Genomic DNA, 19,544 nt, shown 5'->3' on the forward strand with positions numbered 1-19,544 from the left:
GGTCATCCATCCAAGTTCTCGTCAAGCCAGACATCGCTTAACTCCTATGATCTGGCGGAAGCCGTGTTACCACTGTGGCGAGACCGTTAGCCACTGTTTGTAGTACTCAACATCAGTACCTTTAAGGTTGAGGGCTACTGACTGATGCCTTCTTCAATTAAATTTTCATCCTACCTGCTGAGGGATCTTCCTCCATTCCGTTGACATAATTATTGTGGTATGCTCTAGCAAGAATTTAGGAATTCTGTTATTGTCCATCGTTCATTTTGTTCTTTCAGTTTTAGTTATTGCCTTGAATTCAGTTCGTCGTACAAACAATTCTTCCTTTTTATCCAGGGTTGTGTAACCTGCCGATCCTATTAAAAATATCAACCCGAAAGCTTTCCTCCTGACTCATCTGTAGCTATCCACTTCTTGATGCCGTTTGTTAACTCCGGATCCACCGTCATGTCTTTATATCACGATTTTCCAGTTAATGGCTTGTTAACTGTACCCCATATCCTCTGAACGTTTATTTCATTCTTAATCTCTATTCTCTCTCAGTAAGATACATTATACCATACTCAGTTAAAACTACATATTTGTTCTATAATTTTGTCATTTACAACAATTTCCGTAATTTATGAGGGCATTTCTTAAGGAGAAACAGTAGTCTGACTAAAAATACTTTAAAAATGGATACAAACTGTCTCGATCGCAAAATCATTTATTTCGGTGGTAACTGGTTTCGGTCAGTTTTTGACAGTCTTCAGACCCCAATGATAGTATTAGGGTCTGAGGATGGTCAAAAACTGGCCGAAATCGGTTATCATCGAAATAAATGATTTTGCATTCGAGACTTTTTGTATTCATTTTTAAAACATAACGGTTTCAGTCCTCAAATGTTCTTACCCTTGGAAACCCATCGCCCCGGTTATTGTTGCAAGTATGTTCAGGTTAATATCTTTGATTTGATTTTCCAAATCATTCGATGCAAACTTAAGGTCTGTTTCTGGATACCAAGAAATAAATTGGTTATTTCCATATAAAATAACATTTAAAACAACAACATCCACATGAAAATTATTTGTCACAGTACTTTGCCATTCATGTGTGACTGTGTCTATGCATATATTAAATTGTGCAGGTGACCTTAGGTATAACCGTTTCATTTTTCTTAGTTCTATATCTAAGACCTCTATGTTTTTACAGTTAAACTGTCCACTACTATCTTTTTTTACGTATTCGTATCAACCCTTTGCATTATTTTAATCGAATGTTTGGGTATTCTTTAATTTGCATTATTTCCCGTAATTGACTCCTAATTCCACAGTAAAATGGTGGTCCATAATCTCTGAATAACTGGGATGTTGGCAGGTTGTCATCCTTTCTATTTTTTTATTAACTGCTCTTGTCCCGTCAGAATGACTTCACTACTTACACTTTTCCATCTTGTAACTGTTTTTAAGTGCATTTTGTAAGCCAGCTTCGGTGAAATAATTCCACGTTAATATTCGTATTCACGTCTAGAGCTCTTTTTAAAAGTAAAAAAAAAAAAAAGCAAAGGGCCTTCGTTCCGGTCTCAAGCGTGCCGACTGGAACCAACCGCCCACAATATCATTCTCAGCCTGTGGCGTAAGCATACAGCTTTCCCAGGGGTTATGGGTAAACCTTGGAGCCGCTGCTTCCCGTGCCGTCCATCCAGTTACGGAGGCGGACATCCCGCTTTCTAAATATGGAGTACGTTACGCCCTCTAACCGTGCATTTGGTACTCTAGTAATAGTCCCGCAAAAGTAAATCTTGATAATAGCTATAAGAGTAAGACAGACACTCGTGTATCGGAATGTAGATGGTCGAGCTAACTATGCTTCAGTTGCAGCTGTTGTTAAAAAATGGCTCTGAGCACTATGGGACTTAACATCTGAGGTCATCAGTGCCCTAGAACTTAGAACTACTTAAAACTAACTAACCCAAGGACATCACACTCATCCATGCCCGAGACAGGATTCGAACCTGCGACCGTGGCAGTCGCGCGGTTCCCGACTGAAGCGCCTAGAACCGCTTGGCCACTGCGGCTGTCAGCTGTTGTTAGCCAGGGACGTCAAGGAAATTAGTTGGTTGTATTAGATTGGTGTATAAGTTCGTAACGTTTTTATAATTTTTTTTTTTTTTACATGTTCGTATGCCGGTTGTTCCGGGTTTATTTATCGACTGTCATTTTTTATTTGTAGTTCACTGGCTATTTGACTTTACATATTTTAATTTTGCCATTTGGATATAGTGAGCGGAGCTGTGGACGCTAGAAGATGTTGTGCCAAGTGGAGGGGTGACAGCAGCGGGTGCAGCCAGAAACATTTGCACCATGTATGGGGATAATGCCATGCGGATAATGCCACTGGGCAGAGCACGACACGAATATGGTTTCTTCGTTTTAAGGAGGATCGTTTTGATATTAGTGACTCTCTACGTGATTTGATGAAGACCGTTTGAAAGCATTAAGCCACAATTATCCACGTCAGTGTACTCGAGGACGAAGAAATGTGATGAACTGTGATCATTCCACCGTTGTGCGACATTTGCGTGCAATAAGGAACGTTCAAAAATCGGTTGTACGCATACCTCATGCTCTAAGCCGAAATCTGTTCTCATCCACAAAAGATAACGTCACGTATCTGGTGAAACAGCGACGTTGTGGTGTACCACGAATTGCTTCCCCGAGGGGAACCTGCTGACACCTACTGTCAACAACCGAGAAGTCTTGCAGACGCAACCCAGGAACAACGACAAGGAAGACTACGTGAAGTGACGCTACTCCACGATAACGCTCACCCGCATTCTGGTAGATTGACAAAAAAAAAAAAAAAAAAATAACGCTATACAGTAGTTGTATTGGGAAGTCATTGCGCAACCTCCTTATTCATCTGATCTTGCTCCCTCAAATACTACGTATTCAGGCCACGAGTGGACTACTAGACCATCCGACCGCCGTGTCATCCTCAGAAGAGGATGCGGATAGGAGGGGCGTGGGGTCAGCACACCGCTCTCCCGGTCATTATGGTGGTATTCTTGACCGAAGCCGCTACTATTCGGTCGAGTAGCTCCTCAATTGGCATCACGAGGCTGAGTGCACCCCGATAAATGGCAACAGCGCATGGCGGCTGGATGGTCACCCATCCAAGTGCCGGCCACGCCCAACAGCGCTTAACTTCGGTGATCTGACGGGAACCGGTGTAGCCACTGCGGCAAGGCCGTGGCCTTGCTCCCTCAGATTTTCACCTTTTCCTCTCTCTATCGAACAACCTTCAAGGAACTTCCAATCCGGATGAAAAGGCACTCCGGATATGGCCGGACGAGTTTTTCGGCACAAAACGACGTAATTTCTACAATCGCGTAATCGGAAAGTTACCACATGTTCGGCAGGTCTGCTGCATATAGTGAAGTAGCAGTAGTAGTAGTTACTGATGACTAAAATCTCTTTATGTTTATCTGTTGTGTTACTTATGGAAAGGCTCTACGATTTACGCACCAGCCTAATGTATTAGGTCGTGCATTACATAACGGGCCGTATGGCTCTTCGGCAGAGTTGAAAGCTAACGGAACACTTTCCTACTCTTCAAAAAGTAGGTTTACATAGAGTGGCGTCACTTGGAACAAATTGTGATTGTCGCCATTGAATATAACCAGTCGAGTGAAAGCTGTTAGCGCATGTAAGGTTTTCGGAATACAGAATAATCTTACAACAAAAGTAACGCTAACGTAACTCAGTCATAAACTCAAAAAAAAAATCTGTTTTTGCAACCAAATTCCTATACGAGCTGTACAAACAGCCGTCCTGTGGTGTTATCGAAACATTAATCTCCGACAAAATCACACCAGGGAGACACAAACGGTGTTCAGGGAATAGCGCACGATTCAGTCAAGACTTTGAGTGAATGACATGGTTCGATGAACCATGGTGCACCTTGGTGGCAACGGTAGCATTGTTTAGGACTGGTGAAAGCATAATTAAACTTCCACGTCTCTTTCTTAGGGGTAAACAAAACTCCTAAAGACAGGAAAGCGCTGACAGGCGCATTATAGAATTATCAGTTCAATAAGGCATTGTTACAAGAAACTAACACTAATTATTAACAGAAGGAAGTGGAAACTGGTGAAGGCCGATGTCGGGGGTCATCAATTTGTGTTCCAGAGAAATGGTAGGAACATGAGGCAATACTGACGCTACGACTTATCTCAGAAGTTAGGTTAAACAAAGGCAAACTCTCGTTTACAGTCCTTGTAGATTTAGAGAAAACGTTTGACAATGTTGGCTCGACTGCACTCTTTGAAATTATGAAGATAGCAGGAGTACAATACAGGGAACGAAAAGAGATTCGCAACTTGTACAAAAATCAATCTGTATCTATAAGAGCAGAATAACGTGAAAAGGAATCAATTAAGTGAGAATGGAGTGAGACAGGAATGTTGCTTATCCACAACGCTGCTCAATTTGTACATTGTGCAAGCTGTCAGGGAAACTAAGGAGTAATTAGGATTGGAGATTAAAGCTTTGCTGATGGAATTGTAATTCTGTTACAGACAACAAAGCCCTTGGAAGAACAGATGAACGGAATATACAGTATCTCGAAAAGCAACTACAACATGATAGCATGAATAAAAGTAAAACAAGAATTACGGAATGTAGTCGAATTAAGTCTGACGATGCTGAGGAATTAGAGTAGAAAATGAGACCCTAATATTAGTGGAGGAACTTCGCTATTTGGATAGAAAAATAACTGACGATGGCGAAAGTAGAGGAGGCAGTGTGTCAGATTTGCGTGGAATTCTGCTACCTCTCTTGTCAAAAAATAGAGGGACGGTGTTACTGCTACCTCGCCCGTTGGGTATTAATATACACTACCCATAGCTTCTGATGTCGGTCATCTTTGGATGTTTAATGGCCTTAGTGTTTACAGAGTGCGAGTGTGTGTGATCTCGCGCGCGCGCCCGCGCGCGCGCGCGCGCGCGTGTGTGTGTGTGTGTGTGTGTGTGTGTGTGTGTGTGTGTGTGTGTATGTGTTTAATCTTACCACACTTCCTCTGCAAACCGAGGTTTTAAATTTCCTTGCACAGCGCTTACTTGCTGCAGTTTTGTTTTGAAAATGGCAGCGTATGCACACGTCGAAATATTGGCGGTTGTGGACGATGTCACCAGCCTGCATCCCTGTAAGTTATCTGAACGTTGTAAGCAGGGAGAAAGCTAGGTCTCACATAGTTTACCTCTTGGGGAGGAAATCTTTCGTTGCTTGCGGAGGTTGAATAAACTCCGCAGCAGTAGAGTAAGATTACAATGGCCATTGTCGTTTCGGCTTCATTTAATGATTGCTTCAAAAATTTCGGCTTTTTTTGGGAGATTCCATGGAAGGTGTTTCGTGGTCGCAGTCGAGCTGTGAATATCATTTTGTAACTGCCCAGCATTTGGCGAAATTTGAGCGTTTCCATGGTTCGGATTCTAATACTATATCTCGACATTCTATGACAAATCTCACGCGCTTTCGACGACACAGCTCTAATCGTGTTAGGAAAAGGTTTGAATTTCTCACCGACGCCCAAACGTTTGCATGTGGTTGATTTTATTATTTCTGTGACCACGCTATTTCTTAACTACCTCCTAATGTTGCAGAGGAGGCTAGGAGTGTATCGTATGGGGCACGTCTACCCAAGAGTAATATCACAGCGTCAGGGAGGGTTGCTTAACGCTCACTTGGAGCTTATCCGGATATTTTTATTTTACCTACGGACAAGAGCAATGCTACAGTTGTTTTAAGTTCAAAAGATGTCATGGTTACCGTCAGATTCACCGTATCGCCACAAAAAGTGTTTAGAGAAAGTCTAACAGCATTCTTAAGAAAAGTTTCCTGTCGTAGGAGACTATGAACAGTCTTAATTCTTATTGTGCTGTTCCTCCTAGGTTACACGGCCTTCCGAAGGTCCACAAGCAAAGAGTTTTTCTTAGGCTGATTGTAAGTAAAATTAAAAGTATCGTGCTAAGCATGAAGGGGTGCTTCGTACCTTGGTTCACAGGGCCGACGTCGTCTCAGACCCTTAGAGTTCGTCAGATGAGGAGAGGTCATCTTTCGCCAGAATGGTTATAGTGAAAGATAGATCAGATGTGTGTTGTGCTATCGACCAACCGTGGACCGGGTGAGTGATGATAATACCGAGGTGGAGCCAAAACCTACGGCATTTTTGTCTCACGCAGGGAACATTTTCAATAGTATTGGTCGTATTTTGCTGAACTATGATGTGAAATGTGTTGTTCGACCACCATCTAAGATAATGGTCCTCTTAGGTTCCGTTAAGGATATCTTTGTTTGCGTAAGGAGAGTGTCTACGGTACTCCATGCAGTTGTGGCATGTTATATACTGATCAGATCATCAGGACTGTGAAGGACCGGTGTACTGAGCATAAGTGTCGCATACGCATAGAACAGCCGAGCAAATTTGCTAATACTGAATTTTGCTTAGCACCAGTCATCCTATACACTATAACAACACAGACGTGCTGGCATTACTGGGTTAGTGTTATTAGGAAAGCAGCCGAAATTAAACTAGCAAATAAAGGTTTGAGTGTGTGTGTGTGTGTGTGTGTGTGTGTGTGTGTGTGTGTGTGTGTGTGTGTTATATCTTTCCTATCTTTCCGGAATTGTTCCGCAAAACGAGGTTTTAAATTCCCTTGCACAGCTCTCAGTAGCTGCAGTTTTGCCTTGAAAATAACAGGTTGTGCACCTGTCGAAATATCGTTGACCGTCGACGTCGTCACCCGGCTGCATTCCCGTAAGTTAGCTAAATGTTAGTAAGCTGTTTCTTGTCTTCCTCAGTTTCTCATTGAAAAACACCTACATTGTGTAGGATATCTATGATATTTGGATGATATAAACGTCTAGCATGATCAGCAATATATATATTTTTTCTACTAAATTTCATGCATATCGTTGTAACTTATTGTTTCCATGTGAACATTCGTTTTACCAGAAAAGTTATTCTGTGGAAGTACTGATTTCCGAATTTTGACACTCGATTTAATTTATACGTTTTATGTCAATGCCGATTGATCTTTCGCAGTTAATACAAAATGTGCATTTCCTTGTATTCTAATTAATTCGCTATTTCCTTTTAGTACCGGATATTTCATTCATATATGGTTCTGTTGTTATCCTTTGCTCTTTACTCCCCTAATTGGATTCTTAAGACTTTTAATGGGCCTCACTTAGAACTAGTGTTGGTACAACTGGTAGTAAATTATTATCTGATGCTGCCTCGAGCTTAATAGTTTTATATTTTGGTTGTTTTCATTGTATTGTTGACTGAGGGTACAAATGTGCCTATTAAAATATCATCAGCGCTTTAATCCTTTGCACCATTCAGTCACCTTTTTAGTCCAGTGAGAGACACTTTATACTGTTTTATTGCTATCACCGCTTCAGTTAACGGCAAGTGATAACGATTCATTTGTAATGAAAGTGAAACTGAATATCTGTGTGTTTCGCACTGGGAAAATGAGCACTCTGACTCTCTGACGAGTCTCTTGTTCAAAAAGGTTTCATTTATTTCAGGAAAAGTTTGCCTTACACATTACATCACAGGGGCTTATATCGTTGTCGTAAAATGCTGAAAGTGGTGTAGACTAAAGACAAGTAGGCGGACATATGTGTCTTGTTATGAAAATTTGAACTTCACCACGGAAAGATAAATTGTTTCGTCATAGATTCAGCTGCACTATGAAGTTTATTTTTCCACAGCTTTCTCGGCGTGACTTCGCTTCCCTTTCCTTTCTTCGATCTCTGACATGAAGTTCCCGAAGATCGTGATCTTTAATTCAAGCTCCTCATGAAGCAGTCGATATATTAGTTCAATAAACTAACTGATATGTAGATCAGTGAAATTCCGGTCATAGCCACAGTTACTAACAACATGTGAAAAGCACGAATTTTTAAATAATTTGTAATTTTTCAAAAATTAAAGTTCGGTTTCCGAATCGTAGCTCCACTCCTTTTCTTTCCCCATGATGGTTTGAGAACACCGCGGCTAAAGGAAAAACTACAACCAGCCCCACGTTTTGAGTTAATTATCTATTTCCCCATAATAGTTTCGGGCATGGCAGCAGTGTCAGACGGCAACAAGAATTTTTCGTACAAATTTCACATTTTTGTCCTATAATATAACAGAATATTCACGAGTCTCTTGTTCAAAAAGGTTTCATTTATTTCAGGAAAAGTTTGCCTTACACATTACATCACAGGGGCTTATATCGTTGTCGTATGAAATGCTGAAAGTGGTGTAGACTAAAGACAAGTAGGCGGACATATGTGTCTACTTCTGACGTCATCTCAGCCAGAGATATGATTCGCCGTATCAAGGAACGAGATGGTACAGTAATAGAAAACTTCTATACTTATGCTGTATATTACTGCAAAGATTCTCTTTCTTAGCCTAGATCCTGATGGAAGCCACACATTTAGTGGCAATGTGAATAAAGTCTTTACTTTAACGTTTTGTTCCAATTTTAGAATAAATAACTAAGCTAACTATTGTGTGCGTAAAAATTATAGATTGGATGACATTTTACTGGCACATTTGCTTTCTTATCTCTAGGTGGTCGTTCAAGATTTAGTCAGATCTATTGCGTTTACTAGGTGGCAGTATATATCCATTTCTATCAAAAATAAATCTGCATTCCTTTCTCAGAAAGAGGCAATATTTCGTTCCTCAATGGTATTCTTTGCGTCTCTGTGTTGGGCCATGTGAACAGCAGAAGTTGTTAATATTTGAGCTGTTTAGGAGAGTGCAGCTAAGTGTTCTCTGTATCTCATGTTGAAACTCCTATCAGTTTCGCAAATATTAAATTTGCAACACACAAAACCATTCGGTTTATAAAAACTATATTTCTCGTGTGCTACATTTTATAAATTTAAGTTATGAATTAGTTTATATTTGCTTTTTTGAGGAGAACTTGGATATTCTTAGCACGGAATAAGTTTACAATTTGATTTGACGCGTACTAGTATTATGGATTGCAGAAGTGTTTCACAGAGTTGGAGTGGAGGGGGAGTGTACTTATCTAATATACTGTTTGTTGTATACAAGGAGGTTTTTTTGTAAATGTATTTGTTTTTAATGCTGCTGTCAAGCTTATTGGCGATGACAGACGTTTAAACATTATTGCGAGCTATCAGTTAAACTGTCCTAAGTTATTATAGAAAAACTTCTTGTAAAAGAGCTTAACACTGCTGAACTGATAACTGAGGCTACGTCACGTGTAGACACATTTGTTCGCTATTGTGTCTTTAACTCAAGTTCAGCATATCAAATATCAATGATGCAAAGCCCTACGATGTAATGTAAAAAGCAAAATCTTTTCTCAAGTAAATAAAAAGATATATCTTCAAAAAATGTTCAAATGTGTGTGAAATCTTATGGGACTTAACTGCTAAGATGATCAGTCCCTAAGCTTACACACTACTTAACCTAAATTATCCTAAGGACAAACACACACACCCATGCCCGAGGGAGGACTCGAACCTCCGTCGGGACCAGCCCCACAGTCTATGACTGCAGCGCCTACACCGCTCGGCTAATCCCACGTGGCGATATACCTTGAATACTAAGCAAATCCTTTTGTAGACAAGAAAATCTGTTACGTAATAGGAGAAAAATATGAAAGTCATATAAGCAATCCTCGCTGTCGCCTGACGATGGGATCGCACTCAAAACTAGTTATGGTGAAATAATTGCATGTTTACCTTCGGTGATGTTTTCGTAGCAATAGGTTTACGCACATGTTTAAGTATCGTTCCGTTGTTCACACATCGCTAGCCTTACTTGGGTTCAAGCAACAGAAAACACACTTACACTTTTCCCACAACATTATCTACGATACAGACTATCATCACAGTCCGAAATAGTATTCTTCTCAAAGATATTTTACGATACATGAAACAATGTCACCCCCGAAGAACTTGGTTCAATATGTATCGCATGGACATCGATATGGCGCCAAGATTTTCTTTTTAAGAGAACATAATGTTGATTTCGTGTAGCTCTCATTGACACTGGGAAGGACACAAAGTTTGATGAGAAGTACAGAGTTCTTTGGGTTTGTATAGAATGTAAATGATGGTAATCAAATCTTTTTCGAACTATATATACAGTACTTCCCCATAGTCAACACATATTTTGATAGCTCCATAGAAAGTCCTTTATGGCACTATGAAGTTGAATAGGAATGATATGCCACTGGGAATAAAAGGCGGGAATCTGAGTGGGGATGATGCTGTGGCTATTCAACAAGAAAAACTAATGGCTTTGTGCAGGAGAAGCAACACAGTATTCTTCAAGGGCGTTCATGATACTGAAATGTAACTCTAAGAATGGGGTAGATCTTAGAGCAATGCCCCCACCTCTACTCTGCCGAGAAAACTAGAAAGAAATTACCAAAAAATATTTTTTCTCAGTTGCTTTAGCATTGTGGAATTCCTGAGTTCGCTGTTGTGATTGTGGTAGAAAAGATAATCCGTGTACAGACGGAAAAGAACGGTCAAACATCGTGAAGCACTATGGGACTTTTGTTCTCTGAAATGAAGACAAGCATCGAAACTATACTGCATCTCAGGAAGACTTTGTGCAAAATGGTACTGATTACAGATACGTAAACAACGTCTAGAAGGTAGTGTCCAGTTTGCCACAGCGTTCGTGGGAAGATATTAATCGTGCCCATGACATTATCACAAAGAGAGAAAAATTGCCTACGTGTATGGTTTCATCAGTTGTGCTAAGGTTAATATTTCGATCCATGAACTTAATATTTCATATTAAATACATATTTTTCATTCAGTTTCATTAGAGTTAACTCGAAATAATATAATGCATCATTACTAGTAGCAGTTAATAATTAGTTGTATCACATTCTAATCGTTTCTCCAAAAAATAGTAAAATACAGTGAAAAATACAATTATTTTGGTACTTTGTTATACAAAATAGCTACTTGGAAAGGGCTAATTTCATCGTAAGAACTGCTACGATTTGCTTGTTAATAATATAAGAAATTCCATACCGTGAGTCTGAAGAATTTTAAAGTTTGCTCTAGACACACATACACGCATATTATGATACAGCCAATTTCAGGGTTTTTTCTTTTTTTACGTTTTGACTCCATGTGTTGTCAGGTAGAATCATTAGTGCAGGTAGCAGAGTATACGAATGTGACGGTCTACCGTTTTGCATGTCCTAGTCATTGCCGTCGTCAAACGTGGTTGTGAATTACGTTCGATAAATGCTCTCAAACAGTGTGAAATTCGCAGCAGAGAGGTGCTGTCAGTCATTAAAAGCACTTTCAGCAGTCTTATGTCGGTACTCCCGGATGTTTTACGTAATTCTTGCTCTCGTATTAATATTGAGAACGGTCCTTTGGGAGGAAGAGACCGTGCATTATATCCCACTGACACCCACGAGTTGGCATTTTTCACATGCATTCAGGTGGCCCGCTCAAACACGACAGCTGCGATAAGACGGACATTCATAAAATCGCCACATGCTGGTGTTGTAAGGGTATTGCTCGATACCCTGAAATACTTCAAAACCATGAAGTACACGACACGCTGAAACGACATTGACAAATTGTGGGATAAGGAACATCTGCATCGGATTACGCAGTACCTTCTGCAGTTCCGAAGACGATTTCCAGCCTCGCTTGCTGAGGCTACACTCCAGTTGGCACCGAACGAGGGGGTGCAGTGGTTATCACACTGGACTTGCATTCGGAAGGACGGCGGTTCAAATTCCCGCGATTTCCCAAAATCATTCTAGGCAAATGCCGGGATGATTTCTTTGAAAAGGGCACTGTAGATTTCCATCTCAATCCTTTTGTAATCCGAGCTTTCGGTCCTTCTATAACGAGAAAACAACCGACCTACCTTCCTTTCCCTTCACCTGGTTGCAGAACAGAAGCTGAATGCTGTCATTTGCAAATAGTCTCGATAGGTCTCTGCGAGGCCTCCTTGTAGTTAATCTTGAAAGTCGGTTAATTTAAATGGCTGATTACGTTCCCCTCATATCAGTTGTGTGATTTATATCGCAACAGTCTGAAGCGAGTCAATTTACAGGCCATGTACACATACTTCATTCGGCATTTAGTGTGTGCCTGCACCCTGGTTATATGCATATTATTAATTATCAGGGTAGTTTAAATTAATAAAAATGAACATATTTGTCTCTACTCCAGACACAAATTTTACCACAAGTTCTAGTATACTATATAAGCTACCAGTGTTGAGTTAAATATTCGTCTACCGCAAAAAAGTGTAGAGGAAATAATTGTGGTTTGGATTCAAAATTATTTGTTTTCCTATCTGCCACTTTATATTACTGGGCCAATGATTAAAGATGTTAGTTCAAACATCTTAAACTCAGTTCGATATAGAAACAGCTGAAATTGCAAGATTCACTTTTTATTGAGTTGATGACTAGTTTCGGGTTACCTGAACCCACCTTCGAATGATCCAGACAGACAAAACAGTATTTTCCGAAATACCAAATGAATCGTGTCAAGATTATACATATACAGTACTTACAACAAAGTTAAGTTTAACTATGGATATTATCAGGGCAGTATTATACTACTCAGTCAGTGTTAAACTTGACTTTGTTATACGTGTGCTTACAATCTTGGCATAGTTTGTAAAACTGTTGTCATAAATTTTCACAACATAGTCTACGGAGAGCAGCGACCTGATGCTATATCTGAGGAGCCGTCGGTACCAGCCATAGGGGGCCAAAAAATTCTGAAGATGGCTCTTATATAAGCCGGAACCGGTCAATAAAGAAATATTACTGCGATCTCGACTGTTCATTTTAACTTAAATAATACTGTTTTGTCTCTCCAGACGATCTGAGACTGGGGTTCGGGTAACCAGAAACTAGGCATCAATTATATAAAAAGCAAATCTTGCAACTTTAGGCGATTCTATACAAGACGAGTTGTTGTCCTGCAACTAATCCAACATGCTGGAAATCCATATTAAACTCCTTTCTAACCCAGTAATGAATTTCGGCCGGCCGCTATGGCCGAGCGGTTCTAGGCGATTCCGTCCCGAACCGTGCTGCTGCTACGATCGCAGGTTCGAATCCTGCCTCGGGCATGGATGTGTGTGCCGTCCTTAGGTCAGTTAGGTTTAAGTAGTTCTAAGTCTATTGGACTGATGATCTCAGATGTAAGTCCCATAGTGCTTAGAGCCAGTTTTGAATGAATTGCGAAGTTATCTTTTCTTCAGGTAGTGTGTGTGTGTATGTGTGTTCGTTTGCTCATGTGTGTGTTTGGAAGGTGTAATTAGAATGTGAGGATGTTGAGAAGAGGCACAGGCAGGACGATTGTTGGCGGTCACAGTATAAACACACAGGACAAAATATTTGTTGCCCGTATAAAACAAGACACAGGTCGCTTTGGAGCTCGGTAATGAGCAATGCTCAATCCTCGACACACTCTCACGATCTGTAGACTGTGGAAAACTACACCGTGGAGAGACCGCTCCCAACTTCGACGCGAAAGTTGTTTCTTATATCACATTAGCAGTTTGTAACCACGTGCCATGCATTCATCGCCCTTTCAACAAATCTTACTGCCTGAGACATTCATTACCAATCATTGCGTGTTCACCTCAAAAGCCGGCCGAAGTGGCCGTGCGGTTAAAGGCGCTGCAGTCTGGAACCGCAAGATCGCTACGGTCGCAGGTTCGAATCCTGCCTCGGGCATGGATGTTTGCGATGTCCTTAGGTTAGTTAGGTTTAACTAGTTCTAAGTTATAGGGGACTAATGACCTCAGCAGTTGAGTCCCATTGTGCTCAGAGCCATTTGAACTATTTTTTTTCACCTCAAAATCGTGCGTGTAATGTTGATTCTAAAAGTTTGGGGCACCCTGTTCTCTTAGCAACCAACTCATAGAAGAGAGACAGCGATTTCCAACATCAGAGAGCTCGACTTGTGAACAAATATAGGCAACGACAAATATTTCAATGCATGAAACGGCGGATCTCCAAACCTGAAGCTTGCAGTAGGTGAACATGGAAGGCTTCCTTTCTGGCGAATGGTAACAAGGCTCCTTTGATGAGGCACCGGCCGTTTCATCCTCCCATGCCCTTGCAGATCAGCTAACGATCTGTCTTCTATGACGTCGAGAAGACGCTTATCTCAGGCCAACCATCCTTCGTTAAACTCATCCTTCAACCCTCGCCGTCCTGAGAGAAACTTTGGAACAAGAGTACCGATTTACTTTCTAGTTCAAAGACACTATCATTAACAGTGTCACACAGCGCTGTGTGTGCCACACTGCTGTTCGGTTAGTCAGACCCCATCCTTACATAATTAGTGCTATATTCTCCAGCTGCAGATGGGATTTCACCGGAGTCGCTAGGTGGGACATTGTTCGTTGTATTCTTTCGTAAAGCAGACCGCAGTTCCTCTGCAACGCGTGTGATCACTACTTGTGTGTGTGTGTGTGTGTGTGTGTGTGTGTGTGTGTGTGTGGAGGTTACAAATGTTCAAATGGCTCTGAGCACTATGGGACTTAACTTCTGAGGTCATCAGTCCCCTAGAACTTAGAGCTACTTAAAACTAACTAACCCAAGGACATCACACACACCCATGCCCGAGGCAGGATTCGAACATGCGATCGTAGCGGTCGCGCGGTTCCAGACTGTAGCGCCTAGAACCGCTCGGCCACCTCGGCCGCCAATAAAATTTTAATTACCGAATTCCTTCCTCGTCCTCCAGTAATCCGAGCTTGTACTCCCCCTTCGTTTCCAATTCTCAAGACACGCACTACAAACAGGATTTTCTATTTTGTTGCTCTGTTGTTGTTGTAACATTGCAATATTGACAGTGTTGTGAAGTAGTTAATAGTACCCCTTATGTATGGCTAGGTCTCAGGAACATTCGTAGCTAAGTACACCTTTTCCGGCACGAGGCACCGTCTTGCTGTTTAGTCCAACATTGTCTAAACGCTACCATTTGAACACCTTTATGCGTGTCAAAGGCTGCCGTTAATCAGATTTTGCGTGAAATGGTCATACCTGTAGGCAGCCGAGTCGCACCGAAACTTATGGACAGTTTGCCGATGTTGATAAAATATGAGGCTAGAAGGTTTCATTTACATCTCATGACTGCTCTGCAGTTCATACTTCAGTACCTGGCAGAGAGTTCATTGAACCACCTTCAACCTATTTATTTATCGTTACATTTTCGAACTGTGCGGAGGAAAAACGAACTCTTAAATCCTTCAATGCGAGATCTTATTTCTCTTATTTTATTACAGTGATCATTTCTCAACAAAATATTTCGGTGGAAAAAACTGGTGATTGAAACGAAATATGCCTCTGTTCTAACGACCGCCACCACAGCTTGCGTATCATTTCGGTGACATTCTATCCCCTGTTTCGCGATATTACTATACGAGCTGCCCCTCTTTGAAACTTTTCCATATTCTCCGTCATTCCTATTCGGTAAGGGCCGGCCGGTGTGGCAGTGCGGTTCTAGGCTCTTCAGTCAGGAACCGCGTGACCGCTACGGTCGCAGGTTCGAATCCTGCCTCGGGCATGGATGTGTGTGATGTCCTCAGGTTAGTTAGGTTTAAGTAGTTCTAAGTTCTAGGGGACTGATGACCACAGATGTTAAGTCCCATAGTGCTCAGAGCCATTTGAACCATTTTTATCCGGTAAGGAACCCATACCGGACAACAACACTCAGTAGAGGACGGACAACCGTACTGTTGGATCTCTAGCGGATTCGTTGCATCTTCCAGGCGTTATGCGATTAAACATAATCCTTGGTTTGCCTTTCCCAAAACAATTTCTATTGATCGTTACAGTTTAAGTTGTCTGAATTGTAATCCCTAGGTATTTAGTTGAATTGATAGCCTTTAAATTTGTGTGATTTATGGTGAAACGAAGAATTAACAGATTCCTTTTAGGACTCACCTGGATAACCTCACACTTTTCATTATTTAGAGACAACTGCCACTTTTCGCCCCATACCGTTTTGTCTAAATCATTTTAGAACTTGTTTTGATCATCTTATGGTTTTACGAGACATCTGCAAACAATGTAGGATGGCTGCTCAAATGACCTCCTAAGTCATTTATATAGATCAGGAACAGCAGAGGTCCTTGGGGAAAGTCTAAATATAATTTCTGTTTTACTCGATGACTGTCCGTCATTTATAATGAACTATGACCTTTCTGACAGAAAATCACTAATCCAGTCGCACAGTTGAGACGATACTCCATAGACACGCAATTTGATTGTAATCCGTGTCCGTGGAACTGTACCAAAAGCCTTCTGGAGTGGTGTTTCACAAGAGCAATGTTTCCTGAATCTATAATATGTGTGAATAAATTTTCTTTTTCCGCAGGTAATTTATAATGTTTGAACCTAGTATATATTCCAGAACACTAATGAAAATCGACGTCAATGATAGGGGTTTGTAATTCAGCGGAGTACTTCAATTTCTTTTATTGAGTATTGGTGTGAACTGTGCAACTTTTCAGTCTTGGTACTTTTTGTCAAGTGACTAGTTGTAAATGATTGCTAAGTATGGAGCTATTACATCAGCACACTCTGAAAGTAACCTATTTGATCACAATACATGTCTTTATTTAGTGATTTAAGTTGCTTCGCTACACCGAGGATATCTACTTCTAAGTTACTCATGTTGGCAGCTGTTCTTGATTTTAATTCCGGAATATTTACTTCGTCCTCTTTGGTGAATGTATCTCAGAAAAACGTATTTGGTGACATCATTTTATTAGTACTGCCATTTGTAACACTACTATTTCTATTGCGCAGGAAGATATTGCTTATGTCTTGTTGCTGGTGTACTTTAGATATGACCAGAATCTCTTCGGGGTTTCTGCCATATTTACAAACAGAGTTTCGTTGTGGAAACTATTAGAAGTATAAATCTCTCACGTGTCATCTATGCTACTTCTTTTAATCTAAGTTCAAAATGGTTCGAATGGCTCTGAGTACTATGGGACTTAACATCTGAGGTCATCAGTCCCCTAGAACTTAGAACTACTTAAACCTAACTAACCTAAGGACATCACACACATCCATGCCCGAGGCAGGATTCGAACCTGCGGCCGTAGCGGTCGCGCGGTTCCAGACTGAAGCGCCTAGAACCGCTCGGCCACGCCGGCCGGCTAATCTGTTTCGAGAGGGTGGAGACTGTCTTTCATAAAGGCATCAAGCGAATTTTTACCTGCTTTTTCTTTAAAAATAGATGTAATTTGCGTTTATTTCGGTAGGTTTGGATGTTGCGGCATTCAGTCTCACTACAACGACCTTGCGATGACTAATCCTTGTATCCGTCTTGATGCTCCCTATTTGCTCAGGATTATTTTTTGCCTAGGGATCAGGTATGTTTTCGCAACAATTTACAATTCGCGTGGGGTCCTGAACTAATAGCCCAAAATAATTTTCGAGAAAGTATTTAATACAATCTCTGAAGATGTTTTATGCCTACCTACGATTTTCGCAAACATATCGATGGAAGATTGAATTCATCTCCAACGATAATTCTTTGAGTGGGGTATTAAATTGACTTTTAAACTTTCAGCATATGTATCATCTGAGTCTGGGGGTCAGTTAATGGAACCAGTTACTAATTTATTCCGGTTGTCAGGTGTAATCTCTACCTACTTTAGTTTCACTACTACCAACAGCAGCAACACGTCACCACAATCTATCCTTTCTGTACACCGTTAGGTCCTTTGTAAAAGTTTCGGCTGAACTAGGTCTACCCTCGTCCTGTGTTTCACTTGTAACCTCTAACACTGAAGCCGAGACCCTCTAACCTAAAAAAAAAACACCCAGTCCACTCCATGCAGTTCACTCTATCCGTATAGCCGCCTCGTGTGCGTGATAGACCACTGACCTGTTAAGCAACACCCGAAACCTCAGCACATGATTCAGACCTTCGACTGGGCTTTCTATCACAGGTCTGCAATCAGTTCTGTCGACAATACCCCAGACAGTGAGCCCTGCCTTCATATCGCGAGCAAGACTGGCACTCTTTACCACTTCAGATAGCTGCTGGGAACTAGAGAGAACGACCTCTCACTCGACCATAGGTGAGGGGTGAAGCTGAAACACTACACTACACAGGACTGTGTCTAATAAGTACACAAACATGCAAGAAACTAAAGAATTAAGCTATAAAACACAAAGGTGAACCAAAATAAGTTGTTTTCAGTTAGGAGCTCATAAAATGACAATGAAAAGACGCTATGCAGGTGCAGGAACGAAGGCTGGCAACTAACTAAGCTCTATTTAACCATCACTGGTTGTACAAACGAAACAAACGACTGTGACTATACAGATGCCACTCCACACTACACAGTTTCAGTCGAATGGAGGGCAAAGTGAGTGACTAATCGGTTTATTCGTGGAACGTGCGCGTAACTATTCACGAAAACAATGGACCAGTCGTATCGTGATTATTAACCCGTAGGATCTGTCTTGTGACAGCCAGAGCGAGAGCACCAGCAGCAGCGAGTACTGTTTGTATAAAGCGTTTATTTTGCATTTTGTTTACGACCTTCCACTAAGGAAGGGATTCTATTTGTGTTTATCTGCTCTGCATAGTAACTAACAGTTCTTGATAAAACTTTACGTAGTTTTCGTGTTAGATTTCTTAGTGTTTTCTTGATCGTTTAGAACAGAAAGCGCCCTAAAATCGTCTTTTGTTTGTTTCGCGGCCGTTAGCCACTAGTCACTTGGAACAGCAGTTGTCTTGTGACAGCCAGAGCGAGAGCACCACCAGCAGCGAGTACTGTTTGTATAAAGCGTTTTTGTACTTATTTGCTGCGCTTAGCTTTTAAATAGTTTTTCTGGGAAAACCTAGCGTAGTTTTCGTGTCTCGTATTTCAGTGAGTGTTTCTTGATTATCAGAGTAGCTCATCAGAAGATTATCTTGGGAATTTGTCACCGTATAGAGTAGGGTAAACATAGTCATGTGTAGGGACTGTGGTTGTTGTGAGCGGACGCAAGGAGAATTGGCCACTCTTCGGGGGCAGGTGGAGGCTTTGTCTGTTAGGCTCATCGAGCTCGAGGCGCAGGCGTCGGCTCGTAGTGGCGTTGGGGCAACTGTGGTGAGACCTATGCCTACTTCGGTGGCCTTGGAATCACATGGAACCCCTGATGTCGCTGCGTCTTCCGGCAGTGAGCATCTTACCGGTCAGCCATCACTCCAGGGTGAATGGCGGACAGTGGTGGGCTCGCGCGTGCCTGGCCGAAAGGCGAAGGTGGGATCTGGCCGCGTGGCAGCTGCCTTACCCCTTTCCAACAGGTACGGGGTGCTTCCTAGTGGTGATGACATCGTTTCCGAGCCACCACAGGATGCCTCGCCTGTTGGGCCAGTGGCCGATTCTCCGGCAAGGTCCCGACAGTCACAGAGGGCGGGCCTATTAGTTATAGGGAGCTCCAACGTTAGGCGGGTTATGGAGCCCCTCAGGAAAATAGCGGGTAGGTCGGGGAA

General features: G+C 41.6%; 1 pseudogene; it reads right to left on the reverse strand.

Moving 5' to 3' along the window:
- Nucleotides 1-3,119: 3,119 nt before the first annotated feature.
- On the reverse strand, nucleotides 3,120-3,236 carry LOC124556115 (annotated as a pseudogene).
- Between the last annotated feature and the right edge of the window lie 16,308 nt (nucleotides 3,237-19,544).

This window comes from Schistocerca americana, chromosome 1 (assembly GCF_021461395.2).
Source record: "Schistocerca americana isolate TAMUIC-IGC-003095 chromosome 1, iqSchAmer2.1, whole genome shotgun sequence".
Taxonomy (NCBI): Eukaryota; Metazoa; Arthropoda; class Insecta; order Orthoptera; family Acrididae; genus Schistocerca; species Schistocerca americana.